The sequence below is a fragment of the Erythrolamprus reginae genome, chromosome 2 (genome assembly GCF_031021105.1).
Source record: "Erythrolamprus reginae isolate rEryReg1 chromosome 2, rEryReg1.hap1, whole genome shotgun sequence".
NCBI classification, from domain to species: Eukaryota; Metazoa; Chordata; class Lepidosauria; order Squamata; family Dipsadidae; genus Erythrolamprus; species Erythrolamprus reginae.
Genome location: NC_091951.1, coordinates 239,029,345 through 239,047,425, shown reverse-complemented (window position 1 = coordinate 239,047,425; position 18,081 = coordinate 239,029,345). Strand labels below are relative to the sequence as shown.

Here is an 18,081-nt window from a genome sequence, read left to right as displayed (position 1 = left end):
TTTTTTTCCTACACCACGGTTTTTCCCGCCCGATGACGTCATCACCAAACTGACGTCTACCATTGCTGGTTGGCCGAAATCTCGGCCAATCAGCTTTGCCATCGCAATAAGTTTGCCCGGCAATGGTGATACAGCAAAATTTCAGCCAATCAGCGTTGTCATTGCAAACATTTCGCCCGACAATACTGATGGACAGAAATCTCGGCAATCAGTGTTGTTTGCTCAGCGTGCTTTGCTTTGAAACTTTTGGAACTTTTGGAACTGTTGGAGCTGTTGGAGCTGTTGGAGCTGTTGGAACTTGTGAAGACTTCTTGGAAGTTGGCTCCTAAATGTTGCACGCGGAGTGGAGGCAACGACGCTAAAAACCCGAGTCTGCGTAGAGGGGCGGCATACAAATCTAAATAAATAAATAAATAAATAAATAAAATAAAAAGAGCAGGAAGATGCTGACAATTAAGGAGAAGATTGAACTTTTGGACATGCTGAAAGCGGGACCTAATGTAGATGTTGGTCAGCATTATGGGATCAACGAATCGACTGTGTGATACATTCGGAAAGACGACAAGAATATAAGGCAAACTTCTCTGATAACATTCAACAAGGCTGCAAAAAGAATGGTGACGCCTAGAAACAAACGCCTTATGAAGATGGAAGCTGCTTTGTCCGTGTGGGTACAAGACTGCCGCAAAAAGAGCATTGCTTTGGATACGAACACTATACGAACCAAGGCGCAGCAACTGTACAACCGTCTTGCAGACACAGAAGGAGGCGATGCAGATGAGGGAAACCCAGGTGAGGGCTGGGGTTTTTTATTCTGTCATTATTTAAGTGCTTTTTAAGGAAGGAGGGAAGGAAGGAGGGAAGGAAGGAGGGAAGGAGGGAGGGAAGGAAGGAGGGATGGAAGGAGGGAGGGATGGAAGGAAGGAGGGAAGGAAGGAAGGAGGGAAGGAAGGAAGGAGGGAAGGAGTGAGGGAAGGAAGGAAGGAGGGATGGAAGGAGGGAGGGATGGAAGGAAGGAGGGAAGGAGGGAGGGAAGGAGGGAAGGAAGGAGGGAGGGAAGGAGGGAAGGAAGGAAGGACTGTATGCTTTCATTCAAGTCACTTCTCTCTCCCTTTCCTGTCATTCTCTGTAGATGAAGGTGCTGGTGACTCTGAAGACCCCCAGCCATCAACATCTTCTGCTTCTTCAGCCCCAGCCACATTCACAGCAAGCAAAGGGTGGTTTGAGAAATTTCAACGGCGCTATGGCCTGAAGAGTGTGTCATTGCATGGAGAAGCTGCCTCAGCAGATACAGGTGCAGCCGAAAACTTCGTCCAGCGCACGTTTAAAGACCTAATTGCAGAAGGGGGCTACATTCCAGAACAGGTGTTCAACATGGACGAAACAGGCCGCGCGGCTTCGCAACTGAGTCCCGAAGCCAAACGTCTTCCGCGTTTGGCTTCGGGACTCAGTTGGGAAGCCGCGCGGCTGTTTTAAAACATCGCCGCCGGCATGGGGGGCTTCCTAGCAGCCCCCCAAACCCGGGTTGGGGGTCCGGGGGGTGCTGGCAAGCCCCCCATGCCGGCAGCGACGTTTTAAAACAGCCGCGCGGCTTCCCAACTGAGTCCCGAAGCCAAACGTCTTCCGCGTTTGGCTTCGGGACTCAGTTGGGAAGCCGCGCGGCTGTTTTAAAACGTCGCCGCCGGCATGGGGGGCTTGCCAGCACCCCCCGAACCCGGGTGGCCAGGCGAGCAGCGAGCGAACGGCGGATGGCCGGGCGAAGGGCGGGCGAGCAGCGAAGGACGGGCGAGCGGGTGCTGGGGGGGCTTCTCGCCCTCCCGCCAGCAAGAGGGGGAAGACCCAGGAAAGCCGCCCAGCAGCTGATCTGCCCGGCGCTATCTACGCATGCGTGGCCATAGAAAAAAGGGCACGCATGCGCAGATGGTGTTGTGAATTCCGGGTTGAAAAATCGCGATTTAGCCCGTTCGCAATGATCGGGATCGCGATACCCGGGGGATCACTGTATATATAATAATATACCTGCCAAGAAATTATGCCAATAGATATAATATTTGCATTCTCATTTCAGGAGCCATCAGAGGGACTAACTGGCCATTGTTCAGGGTAGGTAACATCTCCCAGAGTAAAAAACTTGCAGAGGGGAGATATCTCTGCTTCTGCTTGTGTCAAAAGACAAATGACACAGGGCAGTCCCACTGGGAGGCCAACCCCCTTGGCAGGCCAGCTGGGAGGGTTCTTGGCCACTTTTGCAAAACGGGCCATGGCTGATTTTGATCTTTGTCCCCTTTGTTCCCCCCCTTCCCCCACCAGAGAGAAGACATCTTATATTTGGCTTCAAAAGCCCTCGGAGGTAAGAAAGTTTTGGCAGTGGGGCAGAGTGTTAGCGTTACTTCTGATGGGAGGGGGAGAAATTATAGTAGATATCTTTCTAACCTTAAGGCTTGCAAAAGCTTTCTCAACCTCCCATTAGGAGTCAAGGCATCGCCCTAACCTTAAGGCTTGCTGTTGACCCACAGGGCCTGATGCACCCTATCCTTTCGCAATCTTATTGGGAGGCAGAAAGCTTAGGATTTAGCCTCCGTATCTTCATTTGCAGGATTCAATGTCAGCACAAATGGGGTCAGGGAGCAGTAGCAGCCTAGACCTGGCCTCATTGGAGGGATCTTCCAGCCCTTTGGTAAGTAAGACAAAGTCTTCTCAGTTGGGGAGGGATGGAGTCCCCTTAGTTAGTTCTCCTAACCTGAGCGAGCTGTGCTGGAGCGCTCTGGGCAGCAGAGCAAGGGGACACCCGGCCCTTGGGAGAAGATACTTAGGTTAGCCACATGCCCCCAAGCTCTGGTGCCACTGGTTCCTTTGCCACAAAGCATCAGGGACTGGTGTCCTAAATGGGGAATGTGATCATTGTTGTTCACAGGATTCTCCAGTGGACACTCTGGAAGACATTAGCAAGTTGGAGGAGGACACCCCAGACAGCTTAGAGCGCCTCCTCCGGGAATTAGAGGTATGTATTTCACCCTCTTCAGGGATCAATGCTTTGCCTTGTGAAGTTCAATGAAGCAATGAGCTATGCTGTGCAGGGCCACCCAAGTCAGACAGGTCATAGTGGAGAAAGCTGACACAATGTGTTCTACTGGAGAAGGAAATGGCAGCCCTCTCCAGTACCCTTAGGAAGAAAACCCCACGAAAAGGATCAAAGCGATGCCAGAAGATGAGCCCCTCAGATAGGTAGGAGTCCAATGTGCTTCCTGAGAAGAGCATAAGGCAAGTACATGTAGCTCCAGAAAGAGCAAAGTGGTTCTAATAATTGCCTTTCATTCCTCCCCCAGGAACTGCATCAGAATCCTCTGCCAGGGTCAGCCTGGAGGAGGAACCAGCCCATACGGCCTGATGCACCCTATCCTTTAGCAATCTTATTGGGACGCAGAAAGCTTAGGATTTAGCCTCTGTATCTTCATTTGCAGGATTTGCTGTCAGTCCAGATGGGCTCAGGGAGCAGCAGTGTCGCAGACCTGGCCTCCCAAGATTCCTTTCTGGAGGAGCGATCCTCCAGTCCATGAATGAGAAAGACGGTTCGTTCTCCTAACTGTAGCGAGCTTCGCTTCAGCGCTCTGGGCAGCAGAGAAAGGGGACACCCAGCCCTTGGGAGATGGTATTTAGGCTAGCCACATGCCCCCAAGCTCTGGTGCCACTGTGATGTTTCAGTACAACATCTCTGTAATGTGACGTCACATTATCAGTAACACTAGTCCTCAAGACTGCAATTGAGGCCTGGATTACAGTTGTAAGATGTTGCAGTCCTAAGTCGAGGCATTACATGAATTCCAGGATGCTGCAAAGAATGACAAATTGCTGAGCATCCGATTGCGATCATGTAACCATAGAAGTAGGAATATGCAGCCACCATAACTCATAAAATAGATGGAGGAAGAGAGTTGGATTAAAAGTCGCTTCTGGCCTATGATGCCATGATTCCCTCTGTGCTTTGTTTGATAATCATGCTGCTTCTCTGCTGTTCATGAACAGACAACTACTCACAGGAAACGCAGAGGCCAAAGGCCATCAAGAGAGTCAGCCATCGGCCACTCCTAGACACAGGTAAGCTGCCCTAATTGTGTAGGTATCAACAATGGCCAATGTCAGTTGCCCTGAAAAGTCACTAGCCAGAGCATAGCTGCCCATTGTACAGTCCTCAGACTACCACCTTTCCCTTATGATGGCAGTGAGAAAGATATTTAGGGTAAGCGTGGCTATCTCAGATGCGAAGAATCTGGCAGTTGGGGAGAAGGTTCATGCTTCCCAACTCTTCTGTCTGACTTATATCTATTTTTCTTCACAGACCTTTTGGAAAAGATTCCAGCAAGTATTTTGTTGCTGCATGACCAATGGGGATGACATACCTGGGATTCCTGACAGTTACCCCTGTCCTGCTCCTTCAACTTATACTCTGGGCATGGTGGGGCACCACTGATGGACTGAAGAGTCTGCAAGAGCCTCTCCCCCAAATTGCTTTCTGTCCAGAGGGGCCATCAGGGACAAAAAGATGGGTAGGCTGACTGATGGGGCTGAGAAAGGAGAGGCTCAGCTAGAGATGGATGTTTTTGACATGCCATCTTCTTCTTTTGGTCAGGACAGAAGACCAGCAGGGAGAAAGGGAGAAACATGTGTCTGAGGGTGGCAAATCTCCCCTTCCTGGGGAGAGGATGCTTCTGCAACATGGCCAGTGGGTGGTCATTCTCCAATATTGGGTGGGGGAAGGGTGGAATTCCTACTGGGGGTGGGATGTGCAGTCGAGAAATCCAAAGAAGAGCTCCTTGGATTGTTTTACTTGCAGATATCGATGGCTAGGGCAGCCAGGACCCGAAATCTCTTCAAGGCTGGCAGGGATCTGACTTTCATGAGATGAGTGTTCTCAGCCAAGGGACTTTGAAGTCCCCAAGGAGGCGGCTAGGAGTAAAGTTTGCCAGAGGAGAGGCATCTCTACCCTCTGCCTCTATTTGGCTAAGAGAAGAATGACAGTTCTCTCCCCAGGATGGAGATTCCTCCAAGATGGACTCCATGGCTCACGCCTATAGTAGAGTCCACTATAGAACTGGTAAGGCCAGACCACCCCTTCCCCACTGTAATGGCAGAAATCCTGCCTCTGTGGGTGTGTTAATATACCAGTATATACAATAATATACCTGCCAAGAAATTTTGCCAATAGATATAATATTTGCATTCTCATTTCAGGAGCCATCAGAGGGACTAACTGGCCATTGTTCAGGGTAGGTAATATCTCCCGGAGTAAAAAACTTGCAGAGGGGAGATATCTCTGCTTCTGCTTGTGTCAAAAGACAAATGACACAGGGCAGTCCCACTGGGAGGCCAACCCCCTTGGCAGGCCAGCTGGGAGGGTTCTTGGCCACTTTTGCAAAACGGGCCATGGCTGATTTTGATCTTTGTCCCCTTTGTTCCCCCCCTTCCCCCACCAGAGAGAAGACATCTTATATTTGGCTTCAAAAGCCCTCGGAGGTAAGAAAGTTTTGGCAGTGGGGCAGAGTGTTAGCGTTACTTTTGATGGGAGGGGGAGAAATTATGGTAGATATCTTTCTAACCTTAAGGCTTGCAAAAGCTTTCTCAACCTCCCATTAGGAGTCAAGGCATCGCCCTAACCTTAAGGCTTGCTGTTGACCCACAGGGCCTGATGCACCCTATCTTTTCGCAATCTTATTGGGAGGCAGAAAGCTTAGGATTTAGCCTCCGTATCTTCATTTGCAGGATTCAATGTCAGCACAAATGGGGTCAGGGAGCAGTAGCAGCCTAGACCTGGCCTCATTGGAGGGATCTTCCAGCCCTTTGGTAAGTAAGACAAAGTCTTCTCAGTTGGGGAGGGATGGAGTCCCCTTAGTTAGTTCTCCTAACCTGAGCGAGCTGTGCTGGAGCACTCTGGGCAGCGGAGCAAGGGGACACCCGGCCCTTGGGAGAAGGTACATAGTCAAGCCACATGCCCCCAAGCTCTGGTGCCACTGGTTCCTTTGCCACAAAGCAGCAGGGACTAGTGTCCTAAATGGGGAATGTGATCATTGTCGTTCACAGGATTCTCCAGTGGACACTCTGGAAGACATTAGCAACTTGGAGGAGGACACCCCAGACAGCTTAGAGCGCCTCCTCCAGGAATTAGAGGTATGTATTTCACCCTCTTCAGGGATCAATGCTTTGCCTTGTGAAGTTCAATGAAGCAATGAGCTATGCTGTGCAGGGCCACCCAAGTCAGACAGGTCATAGTGGAGAAAGCTGACACAATGTGGTCTTCTGGAGAAGGAAATGGCAGCCCTCTCCAGGACCCTTAGGAAGAAAACCCCACGAAAAGGATCAAAGCGATGCCAGAAGATGAGCCCCTCAGATAGGTAGGAGTCCAATGTGCTTCCTGAGAAGAGCATAAGGCAAGTACATGTAGCTCCAGAAAGAGCAAAGTGGTTCTAATAATTGCCTTTCATTCCTCCCCCAGGAACTGCATCAGAATCCTCTGCCAGGGTCAGCCTGGAGGAGGAACCAGCCCATACGGCCTGATGCACCCTATCCTTTAGCAATCTTATTGGGACGCAGAAAGCTTAGGATTTAGCCTCTGTATCTTCATTTGCAGGATTTGCTGTCAGTCCAGATGGGCTCAGGGAGCAGCAGTGTCGCAGACCTGGCCTCCCAAGATTCCTTTCTGGAGGAGCGATCCTCCAGTCCATGAATGAGAAAGACGGTTCGTTCTCCTAACTGTAGCGAGCTTCGCTTCAGCGCTCTGGGCAGCAGAGAAAGGGGACACCCAGCCCTTGGGAGATGGTATTTAGGCTAGCCACATGCCCCCAAGCTCTGGTGCCACTGTGATGTTTCAGTACAACATCTCTTCACATTATCAGTAACACTAGTCCTCAAGACTGCAATTGAGGCCTGGATTACAGTTGTAAGATGTTGCAGTCCTAAGTCGAGGCATTACATGAATTCCAGGATGCTGCAAAGAATGACAAATTGCTGAGCATCCGATTGCGATCATGTAACCATAGAAGTAGGAATATGCAGCCACCATAACTCATAAAATAGATGGAGGATGGAGGGTAAGCGTGGCTATCTCAGATGCGAAGAATCTGGCAGTTGGGGAGAAGGTTCATGCTTCCCAACTCTTCTGTCTGACTTATGTCTATTTTTCTTCACAGACCTTTTGGAAAAGATTCCAACAAGTATTTTGTTGCTGCATGACCAATGGGGATGACATACCTGGGATTCCTGATAGTTACCCCTGTCCTGCTCCTTCAACTTAAACTCTGGGCATGGTGGGGCACCACTGATGGACTGAAGAGTCTGCAAGAGCCTCTCCCCCAAATTGCTTTCTGTCCAGAGGGGCCATCAGGGACAAAAAGATGGGTAGGCTGACTGATGGGGCTGAGAAAGGAGAGGCTCAGCTAGAGATGGATGTTTTTGACATGCCATCTTCTTCTTTTGGTCAGGACAGAAGACCAGCAGGGAGAAAGGGAGAAACATGTGTCTGAGGGTGGCAAATCTCCCCTTCCTGGGGAGAGGATGCTTCTGCAACATGGCCAGTGGGTGGTCATTCTCCAATATTGGGTGGGGGAAGGGTGGAATTCCTACTGGGGGTGGGATGTGCAGTCGAGAAATCCAAAGAAGAGCTCCTTGGATTGTTTTACTTGCAGATATCGATGGCTGGGGCCGCCAGGACCCGAAATCTCTTCAAGGCTGGCAGGGATCTGACCTTCATGAGATGAATGTTCTCAGTCCCCAAGAAGTCCCCAAGAAGGCGGCTAGGAGTAAAGTTTGCAAGAGGGGTGGCATCTCTATTTGGCTAAGAGAAGAATGACAGTTCTCTCCCCAGGGTGGAGATTCCTCCAAGATGGACTCCAGGGCTCACGCCTATAGTAGAGTCCACTATAGAACTGGTAAGGCCAGACCACCCCTTCCCTACTGTAATGGCGGAAATCCTGACTTTGTGGGTGGGTTAATATACCAATAGATAGAATATTTGCATTCTCATTTCAGGAGCCATCGGAGGGACAAACTGGCCATTGTTCAGGGTAGGTAACATCTCCCAGAGTAAAAAACTTGCAGAGGGGAGATATCTCTGCTTCTGCTTGTGTCAAAAGACAGATGACACAGGGCAGTTCCACTGGGAGACCAAACCCCTTGGCAGGCCAGCTGGGAGGTTCTTTTGCAGAACCGGCCATGGCTGCTTTTGATCTTTCTCCCCTTTGTCCCCTCCCCCCCCCAACAGAGAGAAGACATCTTATATTTGGCTTCGAAAGCCCTCGGAGGTAAGAAAGTTTTGGCAGTGGGGCAGAGGGTTAGCGTTAGGGTTATGGCGATGCCTTGACTCCTGATGGGAGGGGGAGAAATTATGGTAGATATCTTTCTAACCTTAAGGCTTGCAAAAGCTTTCTCCCCCTCCCATCAGGACTGAAGGCATCTCCCTAACCTTAAGGCTTGCTGTTGGCCCACGGGGCCTGATGCACCCTATCCTTTAGCAATCTTATTGGGAGGCAGAAAGCTTTGGATTTAGACTCCATATCTTCATTTGCAGGATTCAATCTCAGCACAAATGGGGTCAGGGAGCAGTAGCAGCCTAGACCTGGCCTCATTGGAGGGATCTTCCAGCCCTTTGGTAAGTAAGACAAAGTCTTCTCAGTTGGGGAGGGATGGAGTTCCCTTAGTTAGTTCTCCTAACCTGAGCGAGCTGTGCTGGAGCGCTCTGGGCAGCGGAGCAAGGGGACACCCGGCCCTTGGGAGAAGGTACTTAGGCAAGCCACATGCCCCCAAGCTCTGGTGCCACTGGTTCCTTTGCCACAAAGCAGCAGGGACTGGTGTCCTAAATGGGGAATGTGATCATTGTTGTTCACAGGATTCTCCAGAGGACACTCTGGAAGACGTTAGCAACTTGGAGTAGGACACCCCGGACAGCTTAGAGCGCCTCCTCCAGGAATTAGAGGTATGTATTTCACCCTCTTCAGGGATCAATGCTTTGCCTTGCGAAGTTCAATGAAGCAATGAGCTATGCTGTGCAGGGCCACCCAAGTCAGACAGGTCATAGTGGAGGAAGCTGACACAATGTGGTCTTCTGGAGAAGGAAATGGCAGCCCTCTCCTTTCTGCCAGGATCTGATATCCGTTTAAGGCTGGCAGGGATCTGGCATTCATGGGGTGAGTGTTCTCTCAGCTGAGGGACTCTGAAGTCCCCAAGAAGTTGGCTAGGAGTAAGGTTTGCAAATGGGGAGGCATCTCTACCCTCTGCCTCTACTTTGGCTAACAGAAGAATGACTCAGGCCCTTTGTTCTCTCCCCAGGATGGAGATCCCCACAAGATGGACTCCAGGGCTCTCCCCTATTTTGGAGTCCACTACAGAACTGGTAAGGCCCCCTCCCCACTGTAATGGCAGACACCCTGCCAAGAAATTATGCCAATAGATATAATATTTGCATTCTCATCTCAGGAGCCATCAGAGGAAGAAAGTGCCAGTGTTCAGGGTTGGTAACATCTCCCAGATTAAAAAACTTGCAGAGGGAAGATATCTCTGCTTCTGCATCTGCTTGTATCAAAGGATAGATGACCCAGAGCAGTCCCACTGGGAGGCCAAACCCCTTGGCAGGCCAGCTGGGAGGGTTCTTGGAGCCTCCACATGGCCCCTTTTGCAAAATAGGTCATGGCGGCTTTTGATCTTTGTCCCCTTTGTTTTCTCCCCCCCAGAGAGAAAACACCAGACATTTGGTTACGAAAGCCCTCGGAGGTAAGAAATTATGGTAGATATCCTTCTCAGCTTAAGGCTTGCAAAAGCTTTCTCCCCCTCCCATCAGGAGTCAAGGCATTGCCCTAACCCTAACCCTAACCCTCTGTCCCACTGCCAAAACTTTCTTACCTCCGAGGGCTTTCACCATTAGCACAGATGGGCTCAGGGAGCAGCAGTGGCGCAGACCTGGCTTCATTTGAGTCACCGATTGAGAAGGGATCTTCTTCCAGCCCTTGGGTAAGTAAGACAAAGTCTTCTGAGTTGGGGAGGGATGGAGTCCCCCTAGTTAGTTCTCCTAACCTGAGCGAGCTGTGCTGGAGCGCTCTGGGCAGCGGAGCAAAGGGGACACCCGGCCCTTTGGAGAAGGTACTTAGGCAAGCCACATGCCCCAAAGCTCTGGTGCCACTGGTTCCTTTGCCACAAAGCAGCAGGGACTGGTGTCCTAAATGAGAAATGTGATCACTGTCGTTCACAGGATTCTCCAGAGGACACTCTGGAAGACGTTAGCAACTTGGAGTAGGACACCGTAGACAGCCTGGAGCGCCTCCTCCAGGAATTAAAGGTATGTACAGTGATCCCCCGGGTATCGCGATGCCGATCATTGCGAACGGGCTAAATCGCGATTTTTCAGCAATTGATACCATCTCGATCGTTGCGAAACGCTATACAGGCTGTATCGCGATTTAAAAAAAAAAAAAAATTAAAAATACGTGCGTGGTTTTTCCCGCCAGATGACGTCACGCGTCATCACCAAACTGACGTGTAGCATTGCTGGTTGGCCGAAATCTCGGCCAATCAGCTTTGCCATTGCAATAAGTTTGCCCGGCAATGGTGATACAGCAAAATTTCAGCCAATCACCGTTGTCATTGCTGATGGACAGAAATCTCGGCCAATCAGTGTTGTTTGCTCAGCTTTGCTTTGCTTTGAAACTTTTGCAACTTTTGCAGCCGTTTCTTGGAGCTTGCGTGTCTTGCATCTGTGTCTTGGATCTGTTCCTTGGATCTGTTTCTTGGAGCTCTTTGTGAAGACTTTGTGGAAGATGGCATCTAAACGTTGCACCCGGAGTGGAGCCGGCGATGCTAAAAAGACCCGGAAGATGCTGACAATCAAGGAGAAGATTGTACTTTTGGACATGCTGAAAGCGGGACGTTCTAATGTAGAGGTTGGTCGGCATTATGGGATCAATGAATCGACTGTGCGATACATTAGGAAAGATGAGAAGAAGATAAGGCAAACTTCTCTGATATCATTCAACAAGGCTGCAAAAAGAATAGTGACGCCTAGAACCAAACGCCTTATGAAGATGGAAGCTGCTTTGTCTGTGTGGGTACAAGACTGCCGAAAAAAGAGCATTGCTTTGGATACGAACACTATACGAACCAAGGCGCAGCAATTGTACAACCGTCTTGAACACACAGAAGGAGGCGATGCAGATGAGGGAAACGCAGGTAAGGGCTGGGGTTTTTTATTCTGTCATTACATACTGTATTTAAGTGTTTTTTAAGGAAGGAGGGAGGGAGGGAGGGAGGGAAGGAGGGAGGGATGGAAGGAAGGAAGGAAGGAGGGAGGGAGAGAAGGGAAGGATGGAAGGAGGGAGGGATGGATGGAAGGAGGGAGGGATGTTAGGAGGGAGGGAGAGAAGGGGAGGAAGGAGGGAGGGAGGGAGAGAAGGATGGAAGGAGGGAGGGATGGATGGAAGGAGGGAGGGATGGAAGGACTGTATGCTTTCATTCAAGTCACTTCTCTCTCCCTTTCCTGTCATTCTCTGTAGATGAAGGTGTTGTTGACTCTGATGACCCCCAGCCATCAACATCTTCTGCTTCTTTAGCCCCAGCCACATTCACAGCAAGCAAAGGGTGGTTTGACAGATTTCAATGGCGCTATGGCCTGACGAGTGTGTCATTGCATGGAGAAGCTGCCTCAGCAGATACAGGTGCAGCTGAAAACTTTGTCCGGCGCACGTTTAAAGATCTAATTGCAGAAGGGGGCTACCTTCCAGAACAGGTGTTCAACATGGACGAAACAGGCCTGTTCTGGAAGAGGATGCCTTCACGGACTTTCTTGATGCAAGATGAAGCCAAAGCCCCTGGCTTTAAGGCCATGAGAGATCGGGTGACTTTGATCATGTGTGGGAATGCAGCAGGCTTTTTGATGAAGCCAGGGCTAATTTATAAGTCACGAAATCCAAGAGCCCTCAAGAACAGAAATAAGAATGCATTGCCAGTGCACTGGATGCATAATCCTAAAGCATGGATTACAAAACCCCTCACGGGGGACTGGTTTCATCAGTGCTTCATCCCACAGGTGAAGGATTATTTGGCTGTCAAAGGACTCAATTTCAAAGTGCTTCTCCTAATGGACAATGCTGGAGGCCATGATGACCTGGCACATGAACATGATGGGGTGCAAGTCGAATTCTTGCCACCAAACACCACATCGCTTATCCAGCCGATGGATCAAGGTATTATCCGCGCATTTAAGGCACTGTACACGCGCAATTCTCTTGGAAGCATCGTGGAAGCAATGGATGCTGATCAAAACTTCACATTGAAGGCCTACTGGCGTCAGTACACAATTGCATCTTGTCTGAAGAACATTCAGAGTGCCTTAATGGATATGAAGTCACAGACAATGAATGCCTGCTGGAGGAAATTGTGGCCAGAAGTGGTGAATTATCACAGGGGATTTGCTCCCGAAGAAATTCAAGATGCTGCAGTCCAGAACTCTGTGAAGCTGGCACAGGCACTGGGTGGAGAAGGCTTCGTTGACATGACACCAGAGGAAGTCAATGGTTTGCTTGATGAGCATGGCCTACCGCTGACAGACAAAGATCTGGAGGAGCTGACCAGGTCAGCGAGTGAAGAAGAGGAGGGAGCTGAAGAATCTGAGGAAGAAGAAGATGTTGGCCTAACGCTTGAGCGGCTTGCAGAAATGAACAGAACTGCTGCATATCTGCAACGCATGGCGGCACTTTGGGATCCCAACATGACTCGCTCTATACACTTTAAGGCCTCCCTTGACAACACCATTGCACCATACAGAGCCATGTTAGCCAAGCAAAAGAAAACGCGCCAACAACTGCCCATAACTATGTTTGTCACGAAAACCAAGAGGTCTGCCACACCATCACCTGCAGCATCCATTGTAGACATGGTGATAGAAGAAGATCCCGATTTATCCTAGTTATGCTAACCCCCCCCCCCAAAAATGTAAAAATGTAAATAAATATTGTTATTGTTTCTATCAGGATGACTAAGTGTGTTATTCAATGTGTACAGTACAGGTACAGGTAGAGGTACAGTACAGTACAGTACATTAAGGGGATGGGAAATGGTAATTTGTGGGTTGAAAGTGTTGGGCCTGAGTGGCATAGAGAAGAATGAATGAATGACTGAGTGAATGAAATTCAAACACAGGTGAGGGCTGGGGTTTTTTATTCTGTCATTGTTTAGGTGCTTTTTACGAAAGGAAGGAGGGATGGAAGGAGGGAGGGATGGAAGGAGGACATGAGGGCCAAAAAACCTGGTTCAAATTGGACTGGGAAATCAGAAGTGTGGAAAGTGTTCTCACTGAGAGCTAGCAACTTGGGAGGGCCAAAAAACCTGGTTCAAATTGGACTTGAAAATCAGAAGTGATAGAAGTGTTCTCACTGAGAGCTAGCAGCTTGACAGGGCAAAAAAACCTAGGTTCAAATCTGAATGGGAAATCATAAGTGACAAGTGTTCTCACTGAGAGCTAGCAGCTTGAGAGGGCAAAAAAAAACCAGGTTCAAATCGGAATGGGAAATCATAAGTGACAAGTGTTCTCACTGAGAGCTAGCAGCTTGAGAGGGCAAAAAAAACCAGGTTCAAATCTGAATGGGAAATCAGAAGTGACAAGTGTTCTCACTGAGAGCTAGCAGCTTGAGAGGGCAAAAAAAACCCAGGTTCAAATCTGAATGGGAAATCATAAGTGACAAGTGTTCTCAGTGAGAGCTAGCAGCTTGAGAGGGCAAAAAAAACCAGGTTCAAATCGGAATGGGAAATCAGAAGTGACAAATGTCCTCACTGAGAGCTAGCAACTTGAAGCAAAAAAAAACCAGGTTAAAATTGGACTGGAGGGGATGGCCGGCATGAAAAATAACCATTGCCAGCCTCCAAACTGCCGTCGCCCCACCGTCTGCGCATGCGCGGCCTTAAAAAAAAAAAAAAGATCGCGCATGCGCAGATGGTGTTTTTACTTCCGTAGCGCTACTTCGCGAAAAACCGATCATTGCGAGGGGTCCTGGAACGGAACCCTCGCAATAATCGGGGGATCACTGTATTTCACCCTCTTCAGGGATCAATGCTTTGCTTTGTGAAGTTCAATGAAGCAATGACCTATGCTGTGCAGGGCCACCCAAGTCAGACAGGTCATAATGGAGGAAGCTGACACAATGGAGAAGGAAGTGGCAGCCCTCTCCAGTACCCTTAGGGAGAAAACCCCAGGAAAACAATGCCAGAAGATGAGCCCCTCAGATAGGAAGGAGTCCAATGTGCTACCTGGGAAGAGTGTAAAACCATTACATGTAGCTCCAGAAAGAGCAAAGCGGTACCAGTAATAGCCTTTCATTCCTCCCACGGGAGCTGCATCAGAATGCCGAGGTCAGCTTGGAGGAGGAACCAGCCCTAGGCACCTCCAGAGGTGCGTTGTCAGTGGCTGAGAGCAGCCTGCCAAGAAGGATCTGGCTGAAACAAGAGCTGGAGCAGGGCAGCCCTGAGGGTTCATGTGGGGAGGCACACATATATAGATGCCAGCTGGTTAGTGATGATGATGAGGAACTGCCTTCTGCCCATGAACCAGGGGTGAAATGCTCGTGGTTTGGACCAGTTCGGATGTACCGGTAGGTCTGTATGCCCCTTCCTCCCATGTCCACTCAATCACCCGCTTGCCATTTTTCTCACTCACTACTTTTCCTTTAAAAAAAAAAAAAAAGCCTGCTTTTCCCGCTACTCAGGTCAGCATTTCTGGCCCACCTACCCCACCTCCAGCCTATACAGATTGTTTCTCTTTGCACAGGTGATGTTCGTCCATCGCGTTCGAGGAGGACCTTGACTTCTAATGGGTTGTGGGTTGTATACAATGTGTCCAGCTAATAAGGCCTATATGGGCACGAGATGTTCTGCCACATGTTGGGCAGATATGTGTGGGCACCACTGTCACAGCTTTTTCCTTTGCAGCCCTGGCTTTGCAGAGTGCTCGCTTCTCTACTGCTCTCAATGTTCTTCTGGCCTCAGATGTCTGGCCGCCTGGGTGGATCAGCATGCGCCCCGTTGGTTGACCTTGTGCCAGGGCTTCCCAGGAGGTTGGTGTCAATATCGAGGGACTTGAAGGGGGCTTTCAACATGTCTTTGTAACGCTTCCTTTGTCCCCCAGGTGACCGCTTTCCTTTAGACAGCTCACCATAAAGGAGCACACTGTGGTTGATATCCACCTGGGGCATTCTGCCGATCGTCTCATTGTTGATGGAAGATGGGCGGTTCAATACAGGTTGGAAGTGCTGGGCCCAACACTATAGAATCAGGGTCGATTCAGTGATGAGAGCTGAACCGGCTGTGTCCAGTACAGGGGAGCTCCCTGAGCGCTGAGGTCCATACATGGATCTGAGGGCTTCATAGAATCGTTTAACATCATTTCTCTGGAACCTCTGGATTTCTTCTGCTTTGGTACTCAACCAGGAGTCCTACATCTTGCAAAGCTTGCTATGTACGATCCTGCAAGTGTTGTTGAAAGCATTTTGATGCACCACCGACCTTCATGAGTGACAGTGTCAGATGCCTTAGTGAAGTGGTGTACAGTTCACGATTCTGCTCTTGACACTTCTCTTGGAACAGGAACAGGTACTTGCTTTGCCTCGCCTCGCCCGGACACCTTGTTCCTTCAAGTGGGTAAGTAACTTTTTTTTTCCTTTAGAAAAAGAGTAAATTGGTTTTTTTTCCCTTGGCGTTTTTTTTGGAAAATTTTTTTGGGTTAGACATAGTTATCTAAAAGATTTTGCAGCCTAGCTAACCACCTACCTTCCCCCCCCCCAGCCTCCACCTTGCTTAGTTTTGCTCTTCAGACCGAATTGTGAGCTACCACTTCCTTGCTTTATTTGGATTACAGCCTGCAATCTATCTCCTAGGAAAGAGGAATGGATTCTGCCTGCCTTGTTCCTTCAATTTGGCAAGTAACATTTTTTCTTTTTCCTTTAGAAAATTAGTAAATTGGGTGGGGGATTTTCTTGGTGATTTTTAAAGGATTTTTTTTTTGGGGGGGGGGGGTGTTAGACATAGCCATTTAAAAGCTTTTGCAGCCTAACAAACCACCTACCTTCCCTCTAACTTCCAGCTTGCTTACCTTCACTCTTCAGGCTGAGTCCTGAGCCGCTGGTCAAAACACCTGCCTTTTGTCTGGATTGCAGCCTGCAATCCATCTCCTCGTAGAGCAACTGTACAATCCATCTTCTTGGAGAGCAATGGAATCTGCCTGTCTTGTTCCTTCAGTTGGGCAAGTAACTTTTTATTTTTTGCTCTAAAAAATAGAAAATAGGGCAGGGTCTTTTTTCTTGGAGTTTTGTTTAGGATTTCTTTTGTTAGGCATAGCCATTTAAAGCTTTTGCAATACTGCTAGGCAGGGGCTGGACTAGATGACCTTGCAAGGTCCCTTCTTCCAACTGTTAAATCTCTTCAATGTGTTAATTTGGTTGCAGGAATGAGTAAGTTGTGTTCTTGTGTGTGTTTAAAGTTGTATTTTGAGCTTTTTGAGCTTTTTCTGTGCTTTAATATTGTGTCCTCAGTTAACAAAGCTCCTTTTTTCCCCTTTTGCAGTAATAGCTTTTACTGGGAAGGATGAAAAGGCAACAGACAGTGATAGGTTTCTTGGCCAAGAAACCCAAACTGGCACAACAACACCATCAGAAGTGCCACTCTTGGATGATCCATTCCAAGCAGAATATTAGTAAGTTGGGAGGGGTTTCTACTTGGATTTTTAAGGATTTTTTTTGTGTTAACATAGCCATCTAAAATCTATTGCAGCCTAGCTAACCATCCTCCTTTCCCCCCAGCCTCCACCTTCGCTTACCTTGCTCTTTGGATCGAATCCTGAACCCCTTGCAACAGGTATCTTCCTCTGTATCAATTGCAGCCTGCAATCCATCTTCTCAGCGATCAACTGTGCAATCCATCTCATCAGAGAGTAACAGAATCTGCCTGCCTTGTTCCTTCAGTTGGGCAAGTAACTTTTTTTTTGCTTTAAAAAAAGAATAAATTGGGGCAGGGGGGGTGTTAGGAATTATTTTTTTTGGTTACACATAGTCCTCTAAAAGCTTTTACAGCCTAGCTAATCACCTACTTTACCTCTCAGCTGAGGGACTCTGAAGTCCCCAAGAAGTTGGCTAGGAGTAAGGTTTGCAAATGGGGAGGCATCTCTACCCTCTGCCTCTACTTTGGCTAACAGAAGAATGACTCAGGCCCTTCGTTCTCTCCCCAGGATGGAGATCCCCACAAGATGGACTCCAGGGCTCTCCCCTATTTTGGAGTCCACTACAGAACTGGTAACGCCCCCTCCCCACTGTAATGGCAGACACCCTGCCAAGAAATTATGCCAATAGATATAATATTTGCATTCTCATCTCAGGAGCCATCAGAGGAAGAAAGTCCCAGTGTTCAGGGTAGGTAACATCTCCCAGATTAAAAAACTTGCAGAGGGAAGATATCTCTGCTTCTGCATCTGCTTGTGTCAAAGGATAGATGACCTAGAGCAGTCCCACTGGGAGGCCAAACCCCTTGGCATGCCAGCTGGGAGGGTTCTTGGAGCCTCCACATGGCCCCTTTTGCAAAATGGGTCATGGCGGCTTTTGATCTTTGTCCCCTTTGTTTTCTCCCCCCCAGAGAGAAAACACCAGACATTTGGTTACGAAAGCCCTCGGAGGTAAGAAATTATGGTAGATATCCTTCTCAGCTTAAGGCTTGCAAAAGCTTTCTTCCTGGCTTCATTTGAGTCACCGATTGAGAAGGGATCTTCTTCCAGCCCATGGGTAAGTAAGACAAAGTCTTCTCAGTTGGGGAGGGATGGAGTCCCCCTAGTTAGTTCTCCTAACCTGAGCGAGCTGTGCTGGAGCGCTCTGGGCAGCAGAGCAAAGGGGACACCCGGCCCTTGGTTGAAGGTACTTAGGCAAGCCACATGCCCCAAAGCTCTGGAGCCACTGGTTCCTTTGCCACAAAGCAGCAGGGACTGGTGTCCTAAATGAGAAGTGTGATCATTGTCCTGAGCCGCTGGTCAAAACAACTGCCTTTTGTCTGGATTGCAGCCTGCAAATCATCTCC

At 49.0% G+C, this 18,081-nt stretch overlaps 1 long non-coding RNA gene across 1 annotated transcript; it reads left to right on the top strand.

Annotated features, from left to right (window-relative positions):
* The first annotated feature begins 576 nt into the window (after positions 1–576).
* On the top strand, positions 577–2,103 carry LOC139162203 (uncharacterized). The gene is made up of 3 exons (XR_011558275.1): positions 577–792; positions 1,133–1,294; positions 2,069–2,103. It is a non-coding gene; the product is annotated as an uncharacterized lncRNA (long non-coding RNA).
* The last annotated feature ends 15,978 nt before the right edge of the window (positions 2,104–18,081 follow it).